Below are 18,269 nucleotides of genomic sequence, written 5' to 3'. Positions count from 1 at the left end.
CAGAAAAAAATTAAGGGTGAATCACTTAAGGATGAAATAAATGAAGAGACATGTTGATGGGAAATCAAAAACTATAGATGCTGGAAATCTGCAATAATTACAGAAAACCGTAAGTGTTGAAAACAACAGGTCAAGCAGCATCTGGGGAGGGAGAAACAGAATTAAAGCCAGGACAGAAGACACTGCAGTTGCTGGAATTCAGAACAAAGAACAGAATATTCGAAGAACTCAGCCTCTAGTAGGTCAAACAGCATCTGTAGAGGCAAAGGGTGCAGATAGATGTTTTCGGTTGATACCCTGTATTTAGTCAGGAGTTATAGAGACCTATGAAGTTCTATGAAGTGCTTTGACCTGAAATGTTAACTGTTTCTCTTTGCATAGATGCTGTCTGGCCTTTGGGACATCACCAGCATTTTCCATGTTCATATTCTAAATGGTTAAGAAAGATGGCAGAGATTTATGTGAAGTGTAAGCACCAGTATGAACCAATGGAATGAAGACTGTTTAATGTTTTTTTCGTTTTCATTCCAAATAATCTGGGTAGTTGATCACTGGTGTCCCATAAGAAACAGTGCATGCTTGACTTGTTATTGCATCTACTCTTTGATCATGCAGAGCGTTTCCTTTTGGTTTGGATTTTCAACAACATTATATCTGGTCTTTTATGTTTAAGAAGAAAGTGGTTGCAGCAGTTAAGCAGAGCTGCTAATCACATAATAATTAAGCAGAGGCAACCCATTATTGTCTATTTGTATAGAAACGCCACCCCATACTGTACATACAAACACATTATTTTCCTGAATTAATCCACAGGTTTTGCCGTCATTACTGTATTTGACAGTGTTTATTGTGTTTGTTATATGAGGAAGTTGATGTATTGTTTCTAAATTGACCCTTGTTAGTACCCTTCCTGGCTTCTCAGAATCAGAATATCTTTATTGCCAGTACGTGAAACATACCAGAATTGATTGTGGTTCGGTGTCAAGCATAAAACACAGGACAATAACAGCCAACACAATAGCAACCAATAATATACAAGACAATAGTACAAACAGCATGAGCAATCAGCAATTAGCAGAATGGTCACATGCATAAACGTCAATAATCAAACTTTAAAAACTGTGAACATATTGTATGAACAGATTAAACAATTATGAACAGAACAAGGAGAGTAGGAAAGATCATTTAACAGATGTTGTGCAGGGACAGTTGGGGTATTACACCTGAGTAAGTTTTGTTGAGGAGCTGGCTAGCTACAGGAAAGAAACTTTGGAGATGACGTGTCGTCCTGGTGGCACTGGCTTGTAGTGTCTCCCTGATGACAATTTGGTGAATAGGTGACTACTTGGGTGAGTGGAGTCAGCCATAAGCTTTTTAGCTCTCTTCTTTGCTCTAGCGATGAACAAGTTTTCTAATGTCAGTAGCTGACAGCCAATGATTTTCTCTGGACCACTTGCTGTAACCTGGATTTGCAGAGGGGGAGTTTTTTAGTTTAGTTTCAACTAATATTCTAAATTTCCCTTTTCATTCCTTTACATTTTTTTGTAAGTTTTCATTATGAATACATCTTTTTAACTTACACATTTCGTCTACTGTTTCTTTATGCATGTAATTTTATTCACATGTCTCTGTGACCAGAAGTGCTTGGGTCCTTTGGTTTATTTTCAATTTTATTATCAAATATACTTTATTCATAATAAAAAATATTACAAAAATAAACTGTCCACTGCCTTTTCATTCTTAACTTCATAGTTTTGTTCTGTTACATTCCATAAAACTAATATGACTGTTGCTGCTCATGTGGCCCCCTCAGGTGGTACAACACCACAAAAATTAAGGGGCTTCCTCACCCAACCCAGCCTCTTCCTCTCCAGTAGAAGAACCCTACAATGTGGTCCTTCCTCACCGAGCTCTTGCAGTGGCTGTACCAAGCTTCAGTGTGTCCCTCAGCGCATTCACCCGTGAAATGGAATGTGGCGGTCAGCATCGTTCCTCGGTGGACATCTCAATGCGCTGCTTTGACTGTGATGTCTTCTGACCTAATTCTGCTGTTTAGCTTTTTATTATCTTGGAGTTTCTGACTGCTGCTCCAATCCTTTGGATGTGTTGCCTATCAAGCTGATAGTAGCCATATATGTATTTTACTTCATTATTTGCTATAACAACACCATTTATATTATATTCTCCTGTAGTTGGTTTACCTTAGGCATTTATTTTCCGAGTACCGTAGATTCCGGACTACAGAGCGCACCTGATTAAAAGCCGCTGGCTCTAATTTTAGAAATAAAATCAATTTTTTACTTGTACAGGCCGCACCGGATTTTAGGCCGCACCGAATTTTCGGCCGCAGGTGTCCCACGTTGTAATATGAGATATTTACACAGAAAGATATTACACGTGAGGATTTTTTAACTTTTAATTAAATCCATATGGTAACATAAACAAATACATGTTGCAAATGCTTTTTTTCGAACCGTGCCTGTAACGCGGCTACTTTTAAATACACGTTGCGTATACTTCTTTACTGAACAACATTCCAATATCTCCTAACGACTGGTAAAAAATATATATACTGCAGCCTACCAGGAAAAGTTATTGATTGCCTTTAACTTAAAAGCAGCGTTTTCGCTCCGCCGCTCGCCCCCCTCCTTCCCGTTTATCGCAAACCAGTATCCCACAAGACGCGGCGAAACCGGGTGTGACGTCATAGCATCCCGCGATGTAGTACAGAAAACAAATATAGTTAAAACAGTTCTAACTTTAACTAACAAATGAGTTACTAAGCGAAAATATTATAAACTAAATAACTGCCATAAAGGCAGCACAATGTTTTTCTTCGAGTGTTTTCCATGTTGATGAGGGTGAGTACAAATGACTGATTTACAATAATTTAATTGTGAAAGTGCGCTTGATTTATCGTACAATTTCATTGGACCTCTGTGAACTACTCATCAATTTTATTGGTCTACTGTTACGAGGCAAAATGTTTTTGGCGGCATGAAAAAAAATAATGCATTAGCCGCTCTGTATTAAAGGCCGCAAAGTTCAAAGCTGTTCAAAATGTGGGAAAAAAGTAGCGGCTTAAAATCCGGAATCTACGGGTATATCAAACCACTCAAAGGAAACCAGAGACTTGGACTTGTATAGTGCTTATTAATGTCCAATTAAATTCTTTTCAAGTGATTTTTAAATGCAGTTGCAGAAATCTGAAACATTTCTTAGTGTAATATTTATGTCAATTATTGGAAAGCTATGTGACATCATGTCAGCAGGACTGCAAGACTTCATTAGAGGATGACATTTTAAAATTTTTCAATAATGAGACCATTACGTTTCTATAGACTGATCATTTTGTCAGTGTAATTATAGCTAATCTGTGTCTGCACTCCACTTACTAATCTTAGTTTCATATTCATTAACATTCTGGGCATGTAAAAATCTATCACTCAGAGTCTTAGAAAATCCTCTGAATCAGATCCTTTTGTTATTTGATGGGGGAAAATTTCACATTTCTACCACCCTTGGAAAAAGTGTTCCCTAACTAATTCTGAATTTAAAAGTCAAAGTTGTGCTTATTGACACATGCACGTACATGTATGCATAGATTTAATGAAAATCTTCCTTGCAGCAGCATCACAGGCACATAGCATCGTATAAGCAGCATTCAAAGGAAAACATAAATTATACAAAATTTTTTACAAGATCCCACTGATCTGCACCTGGAAGTTTTGGATAGAGAAAGATTGGACTGGATACAGATAGGAAAGTGTGACAAGCAGTAAGACTTGAGTTGGAACAGATTGAAGAGATCCGTTTTTAAAATGCCAACTATTTAAAGATCTATTTAAAGGGTATAATAAAAATTGTTTATGAATAATATCTATATCATTGGCCAAATCCAAGTGCACATATCAAGAGCTAATACTAAACAGATTAATACTGTTATGTTTACCTGCAGGATCATCAATATTAAGGTAGGATTACAACTTTTTAACAATTTAAAAATAGCATATAGTATAACAACTCCTCAAATGCAGCCAACACTTTTTTCTTTTCACTTCAAACATTCAGTATGTTTTATCTCAAATAACTCAAACAACTAGTCACTTTGTTTTAACTTTTCCCAATAGATGAGTAATCCTTTTCCAAATAACATCTTCCATTTACAAATCATCACATTTTATTTACACCCTCTGACCAGTGGGGGGCTCTTCAATCCCAAAACTGACAGGAGGATTATAATCAGTGCGATCTCCATTGGCAGTTGCTGTTCTAAGAGTAGGTGCAAGAATTCCTAATACAAAAATACAAATAGAAAACACATGAATGTTTAAAAATGGTAACTGAGTGCATCAGTGTGTCCTGCTTCAGTTACCCCCTACCCCCCCAAACAAGCTTCAGCTGAGGAAGTACACTTGGCATTCATCCCCAGTGCATAAAGCTGTCTGAGATCAATTAATAATAAAGATAACATGTGGATACAAACAAAGAGGAAGTGGAAGTTAATAAACAGGTCAGCTCCAGAAAAGGCAGTTAGAAATACTTGGAAGGTTTTCATTAGAGAAAGCACAACACTCTGGAGCCATATCCTTTTACAGGTTTTTCTTATATCCACAAACGCTGCTGCTTTAAATTTCCTCCTGTACCTCAGGCAGGAGTTACAGGATCCTTAGGTCCCATACCATCAGGTCCAGGAACAGTTATTACACTGCACACAAAAGGCTCCTGAACTTCACTCACCTCAACGGTGAATTGTCTCCACAACCTATAGACTCACTTTCAAGGATCCAGCCACTCATGTTCTCAGTGTTATTTATTTACTCTTTTTATCATTGCACAACTTGTCTTCTTTTGCACATTGGTTGTTTGTCAGTTTTTGGTTATGTATATTTTTCACAAGTTCTAATGTATCTCTTTATTTTTCTGTAAATGCCTGCAAGAAAATGAATCTGAAAGTGGTGTGTGTTGACATATACGTACCTTGAAAATAAATTTACTTTGATCTTTGAACATCTACCTTTGTGATGGTATTGCGTTTACTGACTACAAAGTTCTAAACTCAAACGAAGACTTTAAGCCCTATTGGACATAATTAGCCACGAGTACTTTCACTAAAGGGAGATTCTACTGTAACTACCCAATCTTCAAAGACTAATTAACTTCCCTGGTAATGTTCCATGCCAAGCTTAGCTGCCAATGCCAAACATTCATCTATCAGATGTTGATTAAGTGCTATTCTGCACATGGTTTAGGGGAGAAAGGGCTATCATTATAGAATAGACGAGGTCCCAATTTGCCCTTGCCATTTGTTCTCCAATCTTATAAACTGTTATTAAGCCCTGGCTTGTGACAATTTTACTCAATGCAGTACCAAGTCCTTCAGGTACATCTCCCCCATCTATTTGTTTGCGAATCTACACATATATCTGATATGGATTTCCACGCTCATGTGGAGGTGGTATTGAGGCTCTGGGAAGTAACATTAGTAAGAATTGCTGAACATGTTGGGAGTATGACTGGCCCAGAAATCCTGTAAATTCCCGGCATTTTGAAGAAGCTACTTCAGAATTCCTTCAGCATCAGCTGGAGGTGTGCACGTCCTGCCTGCAAACTCTGAATAGTCAAAGGCCTAAAAACTTGATGGGAAGTTTGCACTGGGGAAGCTCCCTGTACAGGAATCTGTCCTTGTATTCTTTTTTTTACTGCCTATAGTCAAACTTTTTAGAACTTTTAGTGCATGTCTCAAGCATCTATTCTCCAGGCTTCATCAGTACCTCTAGAGTTTACTGGTGTGGGTGCTACCATATGTTTGCCTTTATGGAATATATGATATCCCCATGCATCGGAATTAAGCTATGGGCTATCGGGTTAAATCACGTAAGCAGGTGGTCTCCACCCATGTCTTGGTTTCTATCTAAAAAGGGGTCAATTTGTTGTCGCCAGGCACAAATATTTGCTATACTGTTGGCACCTGGGTACAAAGTGTAATGGTCCAAATTCAGCAGATCGTACAGCAGGGTTTGGTCCGTGTAATCTGTGTCCTACTCTACGTTTTATCCCTGCATCACTCCAGTCCCTAACTTGAAAAATAGAATATCAATCATGTTCAATTTGAGGAGCAGTTGGGGTATTATCCCATATTTCTGCTATATTAATAACACATTCATAATATCAACCATCATTTGTCTGTGCAACTGACAGAAACCAGGATGTTGCCCACTTTATAATGCTAGATTAGATCAGATTAGATTCAACTTTATTGTCATTGTGCCGAGTACAGATACAAAGCCAATGAAATGCAATTAGCATCTAACCAGAAGTGCAAAAGAATAATGTTATTTACAAAATAACTGTGAATAAAAAGTGCTACAGCATACAGGTATAAAAGTACTGAGACAGTCCAATATGGGTGCAATACTGCTCAGCGCTGTGATGTGAGGTTCAGCAGGGTCACAGCCCCAAGAAAGAAGCTCTTCCTGTGCCTGCTGGTGTGGGAGTGGAGGCTCCTGTAGCGCCTACCGGATGGGAGGAGAGCAAAAAGTCCATGGTTAGGGGGAGATGCATCCTTGATAATGCTTTTCATCCTGCCCAGGCAGCGTTTATGATAAATATTCTCAATGGTGGGCAATTGGGTGCTGATAATCCACTGGGAAGTTTTCACCACCCGCTGGAGTGCTTTGCAGTCCGATACGGGACAATTGCCATACCACACTAGGTGGGGTGCTGTAGCACTTGCTAAGAGCTCTATAAGTTGGACTACTACTAAATAGTAATTCTTACTAAAATAATACTTTGGTATAAAGTGACCACATTGGCTGCCAACTGTGATGGCATTGGGTTTGTTGACCATGAATTTCAAATTCAAAAGAAGACTTTAAGCCTTAGCAGATATAAATAGCCATGAGTGCTCTCACAAAATGGAGATTAAACTGTTTAGCTGCCAATACCCACTATTTGAGTGGTGGGTCCTCTCTCCTTATGAAGGAGAAGATAATTTCAGATAACAGAGTAGTTTAAAACACAGTTCATTTATTTTCTGTAATACACACTTAAATCCAAATGACATTCTTAAAACATATTTAAAACTCACCGAGAATCTCTATCTTAAACATTTCCCAATGACAAACTGTTTCCAATGCACTAATCATTTCTCAAACATAAAGGATTAAGGATTTTCACAACACAGGTACATTCCCTATAAACTAAAAAGACATTCCAAAGATGCAGACAAACATGTTGTAAGTCGCAAAAACCAAAGATGGAGGAATGGATTCTAGTTCTTCCAAGCTTCTTGATGTTACTTATCCCATTCCCAATAAGTCTGACTGTTCTCTACATATTATGCCCTTCCAGCCACTTGAGTGACTTCAGAAGGATGATGTTTCCTCAGACATCCTTTTAACACAACACTCTAAAAGCATTTTGGGGGACATAAATCTTAGCTAGTTACCATTAATGCTGTCAAGCTAACTTCTGAATACATAAAACTCTTCCAACCATAAACACATCACTTACTGATAAGCCAAAATATATTATCCATCTGGTTCTGCAAGCTACTTTGAACTAAGCAGCTTAATAGTCAGCTTGTCTGTTTAAAACAACCCATTGTTTTATAGTCTACTTTTAAGAAATAATAAAGCAGGTCCAATGATTCTTTACAGACAGAACAGCATTGTCAAAATATAGAGCCTATTTGCAAAGCTGTTCTATACAGTGTTTTGCATTCACATTTTTTTTTGTAATTTATTTTTTATTGAAGTTCATCATCAAACAAACATTTCCATAAGATGTGTTTCAGACATTGTACCTATATATCATATATATCACAAATCTCCACAAAGTATTTATCTGAGGTACACACTTATAGAAAAGAGTGGAGAGAAAAAACAAGCAAAAGGGAAGAACTATGTACAAGTAGGGAGTGATCTTTTGTTTTTACAACAGAGTCATTGATTTGTGAGAATAAAGTCAGGCCTATGAGGCATTATTTAGTTAAACCATTTTTCCCAGTATGAATCAAATTGTTCCAAATTCGATAAAATTCTCTTACGTTTGATTGAATTTAATAGCCCATTGACATTAAAAGAAATGAATTTTACCTTGTCCTTAGCCATCTGTATTTATCTGTCAATGTACCATTGAAATTAGAATAAAACTTAATCAATCTACTCCCTGAACAAATACAAACCAAGAAACGCAGATAATAACAAAAATGGCAATGAACGTGTGATTCCAAGGCTGAGGTCACTAGTAGATGACCCTGCGTTAAGCTAGAGGAAATGTCTAGCTGTGGGGGATAACCCCTCCTAACTTGTAAGTTGAGGGCCCCCATTGCAGTATTCATAAAAGTCAGTGAACAAATCCATTACACAGAAAAGATTTCCCTGTGTACTCCTCCTAGATATACATACACACACACACACACACACACACACACACACAAATATATATATATATATATATATACTCACACACACACATTACATACGTGTGTATATATATATATTCTCATTTTGGTGGGGAAAAAGGAGTAAGTGAGCGAATAAAGAATAACAACTAAGTAATAAAAAATCCACATTATAATAAGTATTTCTCGAGATAGGTATATCACCGTGTACTTTTGCTTTCATTTAGCTTATCAACATTTTTAAAGTTAGCTAAACCTTATGGCTCTTCTGAAGGGGGTGAGGACTGTCTTTGGAAAACTCCCGGTCTTCCTGATATATTTCTTCCTGAATATATAACTTCCTGATATATTTCTCTCGGCCTCCTCCTGTCTCCTGCCTTCTTAATTCTCGCACTATTTCCCAAGCGGAGCGGGACAGTTCCTCAGTCAGGCTTTCCCTCATTTTGGTGACACTGACGGGCAAACCTCTGGCCTTCATGTCTGTAGTCGCCTCTTCCACTGTCTGGTACAACCGCATCCCGTTGTCATAAAACACTCGAAGTTTAGCAGGGTACGGAGTTTGAAATCTAATCTTATTTTGCTTTAGTACTCGCTTTACTTCAGAGTAATCTTTGCGTTTCTGCAGGACCGCGGGGGGGTAATCTTGGTCGAAATATATTAATTTATCGTCGAAAAACACTGTCTCCTTACCCCAGGCCCTTTGTAGAATCTGCGTCTTGGTGCTGTACCGAAGGAATTTAATTATTATAGAGCATGGCTTTCTGTCCTGGGTAAGTTTTGGAACCAGTGCGTGGTCCGTCCTCTCGATTTCCAGCTCCATAGTTGAGGGAAGATCCAGCGCGTCCCGCAGTAACTTCTCGACAAACTCCATCATAGACAAGCCCTCCGCTCCTTCGGGAACGTTGTAGATTCTGATATTTTTCCGCTGTGATCTTCCCTCCAGATCAAGCAGTTTACCTTCTTGGTGATGTATTATTTTTATTGTCTTGCTCAGTATCCATTGCACGTTTTGAACGCGATCTTCCAACTTCTCGATTCGAGTCTCTGCCACCGCTATTTTTTGATTAACGCTGGCAAACTCTGCCTTAATATCCCGGAGCTGCTGCTTTATTTCTTTTTGGACCTCCATTATCTCTTTCAGGATTTCGAACATATTCGTTGCTTCGACTGAACGAGGCCCGGCGGCTGCCTCACTAGCACAACACTGTGGAGCTTGCGTCCGAGAGGAGTGCATTCACATTTTTACAACTGAAGACTGACTCACATTTATACAACCAGAAGTTAAACAAAGCAATATAGTTGAAAGTTTACTTACAACTGTTTGTGACCTTTCAAATGACAGCTGCTGTTCAGAAAGCAAGCTTAGCAAACATGAGATAGAAGCAAATATCTCACATCTTTCTTTGGACACGACCTTTTTTATTTTATTCATAAAAGCTGTTTAGTTTTACTTTTATGAGACCTTTACTCTCCCCTTGTTAATGACAAATATCTTTCCCTTGTATTGTTACTTAGTTAGAAATGGTTATTTAGAATTCCATAGGAACATATTTAAAACTTTCTTCACTGTTCAAGTTGGACACTTTCCTGCTGTACATCTGATTTTCAGACATTTTAATTTTTATGACGGGATTTTCATTCTGTGCCGATTCAATCACTGATAAGATTCACATTTGAATTGGATTTGTTTGCATTGTTATAGGATATATATTTTCAGAAAATCAATATAAACTAATTAAGTATTGCAGTCTTTTCCAAACAACTAAAGCATGAGGTCATTTTCTTTGTATATGCCCGTCCAGTTTGGCAGACTTTTAACTCTGAGGATCACCAGCTACTGTCAAGTTCCATTGTTGTCATAACTAAAAGAGGTCATTGGTAGCGATCAGGGCCAATTTCACAGTTTAACGCAGAGGGATGGACAGAACCAATCTGAGCTTTTCTTTCAGTCATCTAATACAGTTTAATATAATCTAATAAAGTAGAACAGGGGTTCCCAACCTTTTCTATGCCATGGACCAATACCTTTAATCAAGGGCTCAGTGAACACCAGGTTGTCATTGTCCGCGCTTTGGAGGATAAAAATTCAAAGTTCAAAATAAATTTATTATCAAAGTACATATATGTCACCAAATACAACCCTGAGATTTATTTTTTGCAGACACACTCGGTGAATATACAATAGAATAAAAACCATAATAGAATCAATGGAAGACTGCACCAATTTGGGCAACTAGTGTGCAAAAATTCAAACTGTGCACGTACAAAAAAAGAAAGAAATAATAATCAGAATCAGGTTTAATAACACTGGCATGTATTGTGAAATTTGTTAACTTAGCAGCAGCAGTTCAATGCAACACATGATAATACAGAAAAAAGTATGCAAGTCAATTATAGCAAATATATATATATGTATGTATGTATATTGTTATGATACCAGCCCCCTCCTTTGTGTGAATCGCAAGAGCCCTAGTGAAGGGGGGGGGGGGGTCAATGACCCAAGAGAAGAGAGAGACGTGCTGAAAAGACACAGGAAATGGGAGAGAGAGAGATGTGCTGAATACCGCGTTCCACCGGGATGCAGAACAAGGCGACCTTGACTATTGTCTCATGAAGACCACGTGTAAAGCCCTCGGGCAAAGTGGTCTGGTTGAGAGAGAGATTGACGCCTGCAACCTGATTGACACCTGCGATTCTGTGAGGAAGTATAAAGGAGGGTCTGAGGGGGACGACCCCTTCAGACGCACCAAGGAGACACGATAGCGATCCCGTCGTAGCGGGAAGCCATTCTGAAGGAAGCCACGTGCGTTAGATTCCGAATCTGGAGTCTGTGGTTGGAATCATGGAAAACCGCTTTTAACTAACAACAGGGAAGCCTGCTCCCCTGATTCCACGGCTTTGCTTTGTAAGGACCCGTGCAAGTGTTCCTTTTCTCACCAATCTCTCTCTCTCTCTCTCTCTCCAACACGGGAAACCCAGCGGTTCCCAAAAAGCTGAAGCCTGCAGACTTCTGAATGACTTTTATATTTCCAAATGGACAATATCTTATCCCCTAGACAACGATAGAGCTTATTTCTGATTGATTATTACCATACCTGTGCTTTAGATTGAATATTGACGACGTATGTTATCTGAATTTTTGTATTAACCTTACTTTTGTGCCCCTTTATAAATAAAAACGTTTGAAAATGGTACCATCAGACTTCAGTGGACCTCTCTATCTTTGCTGGTAAGTGATCCAGTTACAGGATACGTAACAATATTAAATACTAAAATTAAAAATAGTGCAAAAACAGAAGCAGTAGAAGTGATCCAATCACAAACAAGAGAAAATCTGCAGATGCTGGAAATCCAAGCAACACACACTAAATGCTGGAGGAACTTATCAGGCCAGGCAGCGCCTAAGGAAAACAGTACAGTCAATGTTTCAGGCTAAGAACCTTCGGCAGGACACAGTAAAAGTGAGGTAGTGTACATGGGTTCAATGTCCATTTAGGAATCAGATGGCTGAGGGAAAGAAACTGTTCATGAATCACGGAGTGTGCACCTTCAGGTTTATATACCTCCTTCCTGATGGTGCCAATGAGAAGAGGGGATGTCCTGGTTGATGGGGGATCTTAATGATGGATGACGCCTTTCTGAGCAAATGCTCCGTGTAGATGTCTTGGATACTATGGAGGCTAATAAATTAACAAGCAATAAATATCTAGAACACGAGATGAAGAATCCTTGAAAGTGAGTCGAGAGGATCATCTGACTATATACATACATCTCCACATGGGATTTTGGTTCGGAGGGAAGATCATCAGTTCGGATCATTGATTCTGTTTCTTTTGCCATTGATGTTGCTCGACCTGCTGTGTTATTATTTCGGAGATCCAGCAGACTATTTTGTTTTTATTCACCAATTTTCCAGGATACAGCACTGCACACATTCCACCAAACAGACAAGTTCACATAGAAAATTACTGTTGCGACAGCACATCACCAGTAGGGTTGAACTAATTTACTTCCCGCTAGTCTAATCTACCTCCCATTTTGTGATAGTCACTGAACAATTTTCACTTGGCGAATACTTTATAAATAATTAATATGTGATATTTATATAAAAATCAATCTTGTTCTAGCATGTGCAGATGATTTATTCATTGCTGTTAATAATTATGCAGCAATGGTCTCCAGCACCACAGATGAGAAAGGTCAGCGTCAGCAGATACAAATAATATTATGTGATTGGTGATATTATGGAGATTTTTATGTTTGCTTTTAGGACTTACTTGGCAATTTCTTTGTTACTTTTTGCTTATAGTACTAGTCTAACTTTGGGACAGAATTTCCATAAGTGTGAGACATCTCGTGATATCCCAACTGGCCACGTTGACAAATGAGTGAACGTCTGACTATAAGAAACCTCAGAACTACACAACCCATCTTCATCCCAATCTTATTCAGAGACAAGAACGTACAAATCTAACCTGGACTCTCCAGTGAATTACTCCGGGAACAGTGTTAGAATCAGAGAGTCATAGAACACAACAGCAAAGAAACAGGCTATTTAGCTCATCTAATTTGTGCCAAACTATTAACCTGTCTAGTCCCGTTAATCTGCCCCACACCAGAGCCCTCCATACCCTTCCCATCCATGTACCTATTCAAATTTCTCTTAAATGTTGAAATCGGACCTGCGTCCACCATTTCTTCTGGCAGCTCAATCCACACTTTCCGAACCCTCTAAGCGAAAAAGGTCCCCCCTCCTGTTCCCCTTAAACATTTCACCCTTCACCCTTAACCCATGACCTCCAGTTCTAGTCTCACACAACCTCAGTGGAAAAAATGCATGCTTGCACTTACCCCAAAAATAACCCTCATGATTTTGCATACCTCTATCAAATCTATCATGGCCATTATTCCATCATTGGCCATTTGATGTCTCACTTATCAGCAATAAATGTGGCACAGAACATTGCTGGTAAGGAACTAGAGGATATTCATAATAGCAATGCTGTTGATAGGAGTTCTGAATGAGGAAGCTCTGCTTCATCTTTTAATCCCTTGCGCTTCCCCCCCAACCCCAACCTCCCCCCAATCTTCTGGAGTTGGGGTGGCACAATAGCACAGTCGTACAGTCACTCTACAGTGTGCTTGTACATTCTTCCTGTGACTGCATAGGTTTCCTCCAGGTGCCACTGTTTCCTCCCATATTCCAAAGATGTACATATGGGTTCGGGTTAGTAATGGTGGGCATGCTACGTTGACACTGGAAGCATGGTGACACTTGCAGGCTGCCCTCAGCACATCCTCAGACAGTACAGGTCATTGACACAAACGAGACATTTCACTGTATGATTCGATGTACATGTGACAAATAAAGTTCAAAGGTACAATTTAATGTCAGAGAAACGTATACAATATACACCCTGAAATGCTTTTTCTTCGCAACCATCCATGAAAACAGGAATGCCCCAAAGAATGAACAACAGATAAATGATAGAACCCCAAAGTCCCCTCCCGAGCGCAAGCAGCAGTGAGTGACAATCCCCCTCCCCCACCGTAAAAAAACGCATCAGCACCACCACCCAGCGCTCAAGCGTGAGCAAAGCAACAGCAAAGACAACGACTTGCAGTTACCCCAAAGACTTTGTGTTTCACCCGGTATTTGACATATCACAGGTTCTCTCTCTCCCTAATAAGGAAGAAAGAGGTGTCTCCATTTTCCCAGCAAGTGGGGACACATAACAATCAACTTGCTGATTTATGATGTTAAAAGTCCTCCGTGTCGCTTTTTTCGAGCTCTGTACCCGAAAAACTGAGCACACAACTGCAGATGATCCGACTCCCCCGATGACACATGGGTCTCCCGTCATGACACTGACCCTCGATCCGTCCGTCTCCAGAGCCCTGAAATCCTAGACTTCCAAATCCAAGCCGGACTCTTAGGCCGAGCCTCTGGCATGCCGAACAACAACGGCCGGCTGTGAAATCCCGCGAGCGGTTCCCATTCCCACAAAGTTAACCTGTATCTTTATCATTGACAAAGACAACAAACAACAACAGGCCCAGCACACCACTAGTCACAAGCCTCCAGTTAGAGGCAACCATCTACTACCACTCTCTGGCTTAGAGTCATAGATTCACAGAACACTACAGCACAGGACCTGGGCCCTTCAGCCCACATAGACCATGCCAAAACATTAATCTGCCAAGTCCTATCAGTATGCACCCTTCCCTTGTGAGGCCACTGAGCCAAACTCAGTGACAAAGACATTATTTCGAAGAAAGGAAAGTGAAGTCTCACCAGTAGTGGCCAGTTACAGTAATCATTAATCATTAATACTTGCTGGATATGCAGACTTGCTAGATGCAGATTTACTACGCCTCTGTCATATCAATTACTACAGATCTATTTAATTAGCTTCCCTTTTCTTCAGCAGGTCCACAAACTTAAGGATAATTTGATTCTTCTCCAATCTTGCCAGTTCTGCAGTGGCTAACAAAGCCAACGTAGGAACCATAGATGCTACTTAAAGTTCTTAATACCACCCATCCTTCTATTCATGCACCACCTCCACTTTGAGTGGCGCAAGGCCAGAGGATCTTCTTCTTCAAGGAAGATTTGAGCACATCCTTCAGTCCCCCTGATAACTCCTCCCATGCCAGCCCTTAGCACAGAGGGCCTGTTTCAGAAGTCTGATGTTGGGCAAGCAAATAAGTGGGGCTACCCAATGTAGCCAACTGAGAGTTACTAGGGCCTTGGTAATGGTGGTATTGGTGTGGGAGAGGATGATCCTTCCAGAGAGTTTAGGGGATTTTGCAGAAGTAACATTGGTGTTATTCTTTCAGTGTCTTGAGGTACTTGCTATAGCTAGTATAAAACTCAGAAGGTGAAGGCAGGAATCAGTGCAGCCAGGTACACCATGGTCTGGTCAAAGTCAAGTTCCTATAAACTAGTTGGATTGTGGAGCAGCCTTCTCAAACTCCACTGCACACATTGACTGTTAAAAACCTTGTGGTAAACTGCAATCATGAATAATGGCATAGATTATATGCATATCTTTCTTTTCTGATCATGTTTATGGATTTTTCTCAAATACTATCAAGAGGGGGCAAGGGAATAGGCAGCTAATGCAGAGTGCCCATGTACTTATGCCTTCTCACTAACAGAGGCGCTGCCCATTGTAATGTCAGGGTGTGGTTCTGGATCAGTAGAATGGTCATCACTGAGCTGAACAAACCTGCTGCATTTTTCATGGATGACTCCCATTTGCTCGCCTTCTCATCCTCTCCCTAAATCCGTTATCCCTATAAATCAGCTCTTTAGCCTTTTTATATTTCCTGGTCATTTAGTTCTCATTAACCACCTTCCAATATTCAGTCAGGATTTGGATGAAATCTCTTTATTTCAAATGTGTATCTCTTGGTGTTGTGATTACAGTGAACAAATTTGAATAGAAAAGTTTTGTTGGCAGGATTGTCGATCTTCAGAAAAGTTCAATGAAGTCTCCCCTTTTGTTATAGTGTAAATTTCTATCATTAGGATAGTTGCAGATAAAATTCATAGCAATCTGAAATAATGACAAAACAATCTAATGATCTTGAATTAGCAAAGTCATAAAAAGGTTACAGCACAGAAAAGGGCCACTCGACCAATTGTACACATGCCAGCTCTCTACCACAACTCTCTGGTTGCATCCTTGTCCCTTCCTCTATCACCCTCCAGATTTTCAACTGATACAAAAATGTAAGCTAAGATAAGACTTGAAATACAATTCTTTCCCTCAGAGATCAGATTTTAATAATTTATTGAAAGATTTTCTCTGGCAACTATATAACTGTAATACAAGAGCTATTTCACTACATTCTCTTGTGACTTGCATTATGAATGCTAAGAAGTTATACTTGCATTTATATCATGTCTTAATGTAGAAGAACAAGTCAGAAGCCATCATGCTGATTGGTACAGCCAGTTTAGCTGACTGCTGCCAAGCAACAGTAAATATTTTGTTGCACACAGCGTAATATATGGATAGAAAAAAATAAACTTTAGTTTGGCAATAATTATATTTATTTTTTGATTGTGAAGAGGGATTCAGCAAGATAAAATAGGGTAAGAGCAAGCTCATGAATACTTGAATAGGTGCAGAAAGTTGAATAATTATAACTTTCTGTAAGCTTTGCAATTCTCTACCAGCTCAGCTTTGAGACATAGCATCTGTATGGCAAGCTAACACCGCAGCCATTTTGCTGGAGTCACAATCCATCAGGAGCAATGGGATAAATTCTCAGCTAATTATAAGTACTGGCACAGCAGAAATGTTGATTAGCTCATGACTCTGCAAATTGAGACATACCAAAAGGCATTTGATCAGGCAAGGTGGGACTTCGACTTAGATGTGAAGCAGCCTCTCAGTATTACATAGGAGCCCAAGTGTGAACTGCATGCCTGTTGTTTCTAGTAATAGAGTTAATTGTTCGGTCTGCTGAATTAAGCTAGAGTATTGCCTGCCATTTCACTGTTATAATTTCATAAAGTAAAGCTGTCGATGGAGAGGATTCCTCATTCCAAACTATTTCATTTAACACCCATTAATAAAGGCACGCACTCCTTTCTGATTTCTCCCTTCCCTCTTGTTTGTTCTTCATTTTCAGTTCTCAAGCAGTAGTGCCTTTCCTTGCTTTCCAAAATAAATTAACATTTATTTCCAATTTTCCTAAAATGGTGAAAACATAACATTTCAATAACATATTGAAAAATATCCTCACTGTTGTCATGTGGACGAAGTCACCGAAGAGTGGTGTGTATTGGTAGCTTTGGAGAATTCTCTTTATTTGACAAAATGAGACAGAGCAGGCATCATATTGAGACCCTTTTCAGAGGAAAATGGCCTGCCTGACCCAACACTACACTACATGACAAGATCAGAGGACAATTCCATACTTACAATAATTGCTTTGAACTACACATCTCCCTCTTCGCACCCACATGACAGACACCTAACTGACACTCAGATAACAAATTTAATCACCATTGTCTGATATTGCAGTTAACAGTGGTGTCTCTCAATTAATGGTGGTTCACGGTCTTAGGAACCCACTGTTCAGAGCTGCATTTTAGATTTAATCCACAGTTTATATTCAAATCTGAAGACTGGCAGCCGAAGGCCGTTGCTGAAGTTATTTGCTATATGAACTAACCCCCAAAAACGCTCTAACACTCACATTTTGTTATTATTGCAATACAAAAGAATACCATTAAGTCCATCAAATATACAGTGTGTTGACTCCCAACAGATTGGTGCCATATGTCCTATTACTTACTTCCTGAAACCCCACAAATTATTTTCTCCCATATGGCCATCAGCTTCCCTTTTATCCTTTGTCACTTAACTACCTTATGAATAATTTACAAAAAACAATTAACTCTCAATGTGCCTTTGAGTGTGGGAGGAAACTGGAACGCGGAAATGCCACGCAAGAGCAAGACCAAGAGCTGCAGCTGTAAATTTGCAATTTTACTGCACGCTGTGAGATTATTTCAAACTGAATTTGTCTGAATACTTGTTCTTTTACCTTGAATCACAGCATCTAAACAAATTATCTATGCTGGAATTACAAGCTATAACATCATTCAGACTGATTGTGGAAAATCTAGTCTCTATCTTCCAATCCTCCTATGGTTGTAAATTTATGCACCTGGAAGCTCATACATTCTTTTGCTTCATGAATCATGTGTCAATATTTTAAAGAATGAAAACTACACAGGTAGTGCAGTTTATAAAATGCAGTCCAACCATCTTTGCATATGTGCAGACATCTTTACTTTCAACTGGTCAGCAACTGCCAGCAGGCTGGATGGAGAGCGATG

Source organism: Hemitrygon akajei, chromosome 7, assembly GCF_048418815.1.
Source record: "Hemitrygon akajei chromosome 7, sHemAka1.3, whole genome shotgun sequence".
NCBI classification, from domain to species: domain Eukaryota; kingdom Metazoa; phylum Chordata; class Chondrichthyes; order Myliobatiformes; family Dasyatidae; genus Hemitrygon; species Hemitrygon akajei.
The sequence above is the reverse complement of the archived record's forward strand: the minus strand, read 5'-3'. Positions refer to the sequence as shown.